Genomic DNA, 3,694 nt, shown 5'->3' on the forward strand with positions numbered 1-3,694 from the left:
GGAAGGAAGGAAGGAAGGAAGGAAGGAAGGAAGGAAGGAAGGAAAGAAATAAAGAAAGAAAGACCACAATAATATGCTGAACTTTCAGAAGGAGAGAACAAATCTATGTTTACTAGATGTGGGAGGAGGGAAGGGAGGGGGGATTGGGAAGATACTGGGTAAGGGGCACAAAGAATAATTACGATTTGTAATAATGAATATGCTAATAATATTAATTTGATCATCACATGTTGTACCAAGTTGATGATAGTCACCCAAAAATATGTATAATTAATTATGTTCCAATTAAAAATTAAATAAATAAATTTTTTAAAAGATCAGGATTCTTTCCAAACCTTAACTATAATACCTTTATCACAATTGAAAGAAAGTTAGCAATTACTTAACATCATAAAATGTAGCCCAGTGTTTAAATTTCCTTGACCGTAATTTTTTTATAGTTGTCTGATTCATATCCAAATATGGATTAAGACTCTTCAGGAAAGGGAATGAAACTGCAATTGTGGATGTCTCTTAGGTGGCAGTTGTTATCATTTCAATGGCTTACAGAGCTTAATAGAGAGGCAATGTTTAGTCTAGCTTTAAATGAAGACTCTAGGAGATGATTTAGGTTTTTGTTAATCTATAGATTTATCTATAGGTTCACCTTCCAGATCTTTTATTTTCCTCGTCACAATTTTTTGGTGCAAACTCATTTAGATATAATTCACATACCATACCCTTGACCCTTCTAAATGTACGATTAGGTTTTAGAATGCCTACAGAGTTATGCAATCATTGTGATAATCAATTTTAGAACATTTTCATCACCTCAGAAAGAAACTCCATACTCTTTGGCTGTCACCCCCCAATATCTCCATCTAACGCCCAGTCCTAAGCAATCACTAATCTATGTCTGTTGCTATATATTTGCCTATTGTGAGCATTTCATATAAATGGAATCACATAAGATGTAGTCTTTTTTGACTGGCTTCTTTCACTTAGCATAATGTTTCGAAGGTTCATACATGTAGCACGTATCAGTACTTTGTACCTTTTTATAGCTGAATAATACTCCATTGTATAGATACATCAAGTTTTGTTTAGCTATTCATAGTTGATGGAAATTTGGGTGTTTTCATCTTTGGGCTATTTTGAATAATGCTACAATAAACAATCAAGTAGAAGTTTTTGAGTGAACATATGTTTTCACTTCTCTTAGGTATATATCTAAGAGTGATATTTCTGGATCATATGGTAACTCTATGCTAAACTTTTTAAGAACTGCAAACTGTTTTCCAAGGTGGCAGCAGCATTTCACATTCCCACCAGCAGCGTATGAAAGTTACACTCCACTTTTTCTCCACATTCTCACAAACAGTTGGTATTATACAACTTTTTTATTACAGCCACCCTAGTAGGTATGAAGTGTTATCTCATTGTGGGTTTGATTTGCATTTCCATGATAACTAATGATGCTGAGCATCTTTTCTTGTACTTACTGGTCATTTGTATCTCTTGGAGAAAAGTCTATTCAAATCCTTTGCCCATTTTTTAATTGGGTTATCTTTTTATGATGTTGTAAGAATTTTTGTATTCTAGATATAAGTCTCTTGTCAGATATATTACTGCAAATATTTTCTCTCATTCTAAGTTGCCTTTTCACATTCTTGATAGTGTCCTTTGAAGCACAAACGTTTTTTCATCTTTATAAAGTCCAAATTTTTTTCTATTGTTGCTCTTGCTTTTAGTATCATACCTAAGAATCCATTGCTTCACTCAAAGCCATGAAGATTTACTAGCACACTTTCTTCTAAGAGTTTTATACTGTAATCCATTTAGAATTAATTTTTGTATGCACTGTGAAGTAGGGGTCCAACTTCATTCTTCTGCATGTAGCTATCCTGTTGTCCCAGCACTATTTGTTGAAAAAAACTATTCTTTCTCCTTTAAATGGCCTTGGTCCACTAGTTGAAAATCAATTGGCCATAAGCACATTGGTTTTTTCTGGGTTCTCAATTCTAGTCCACTGATCTACATGTCAATTCATATGCCAGTACCATGCTTTGTAGTAAGTTTTGAAATTGAGAAGTGTGAGTCTTACAACTTTGTTCTTTTTTTTTTTTTTTTTTTAAAGATGACCGGTAAGGGGATCTTAACCCTTGACTTGGTGTTGTCAGCACCACGCTCACCCAGTGAGCGAACCGGCCATCCCTATATGGGATCCAAACCCGTGGCCTTGGTGTTATCAGCACCACACTCTCCCGAGTGAGCCACGGGCCGGCCCACAACTTTGTTCTTTTTCAAGATTATTTTGGCTATTCTGGATCCTTTCGGTTTCCATATAAATTTTAGGATCAGCTTGTAAATTTCTACAAAGAAGCCAGCTGGGATTCTTATACAGACTGCATTGAATCCATAAATGTATTTGGAGAGTATTTCCATCTTAACAATGTTAAACTTCCAATCCACGAACATGGGATATCTTTCCATTTACTTAGATCTTCTTTAATTTCTTTCAACAATGCTTTGTAGTTTTTAAGAGCATTACTTTTGCACTTCTTTTTAAAATGTACCCCTAAGTATTTTATTCTTTTTGATGTTATTGTAAATGTAATCTTTTTCTTACTTTTTAGATTCCCTCTAGCAATTTATTTGTTTTTGGATTCTCTCTTGCAATTATTTGTTGAAGGAATAATGCTGTTGTTCTGTACTGTTCCCTCCTACACACACACACACACACACACACACACACACACACACACACACACACAAGTGCACCCTAAACCCAAGTCTGAATGTTGTTGCTCACATACCTGTTATGTTATTTAACACCTTTGACCTTGTATTTTCCTAAAAATTTGTAGTTGTATTTAGAGGCTTAATCAGATTCAAATTCCAATTTTTGGACAAAAGTACTCCATAGGAGCTTCTTTGTTTTTCCATCAGGAGGTATAAGGTATCTTGTTCTTACTTCTTTTTTTTTTTTTTTTTTTTTTGTTTTGCCATGTTAGCAGACATTCATAATCATTGCCTAGGTCCATTAATTCATTAGGAAATGTAAAACTTTATTTTTTTTTATTTATTTTTTTGTCTTTTTTCATGTCCGGCAACGGATCGCAACCCTCAGTGTCATGCCCGTACCGGACCGGGACTGGCAACGGGAACGCAACCCTCGGTGTTGCTCCCACACCTCGCTCAGCCAGTGAGCGGGAACCGGTCTGCATGTGGGATCCAAACCCTCGGCGGGAGAACCACCGTGCTCCCAAGCGGCGCACTGTAGCATTGCGCCACCGGGCCGGCCCAGGAAATGTAAAGCTTTAAATGTTTTCATTCTTTCTGTCTTAGTCTGTTTTCTGTTGCTATAACAGAATACCACAGACTAGGTAATTTATAATGAACAGAAATTTATTTAGCCAATGGTTCTGAAGGCTGGAAAGTCCAATATCAAGGAAGTGGCATTTGGTGAGGGCCTACGGGCTGCATTATCCCATGGTGGAAGGGTGGAAGGGCAAGTGAGCACGTACAAAAGAAAAAAGCAAGTGGAGCCGGACTGGCTTTATAACAACCAGCTCTCACTGTAACTAACTTGCTTCCCCAATAATGACATTAATTCATTCATGATGGCTCTGCCCTCACGACCCAACCACCTCTTAGGCCCCATCTCTCAACATTGTTGCATTGGGGATTACATTTCCAACACATAAATTTTTGA

This window comes from Galeopterus variegatus, unplaced genomic scaffold, assembly GCF_000696425.1.
Source record: "Galeopterus variegatus unplaced genomic scaffold, G_variegatus-3.0.2 Scaffold2991, whole genome shotgun sequence".
Lineage (NCBI taxonomy): Eukaryota > Metazoa > Chordata > Mammalia > Dermoptera > Cynocephalidae > Galeopterus > Galeopterus variegatus.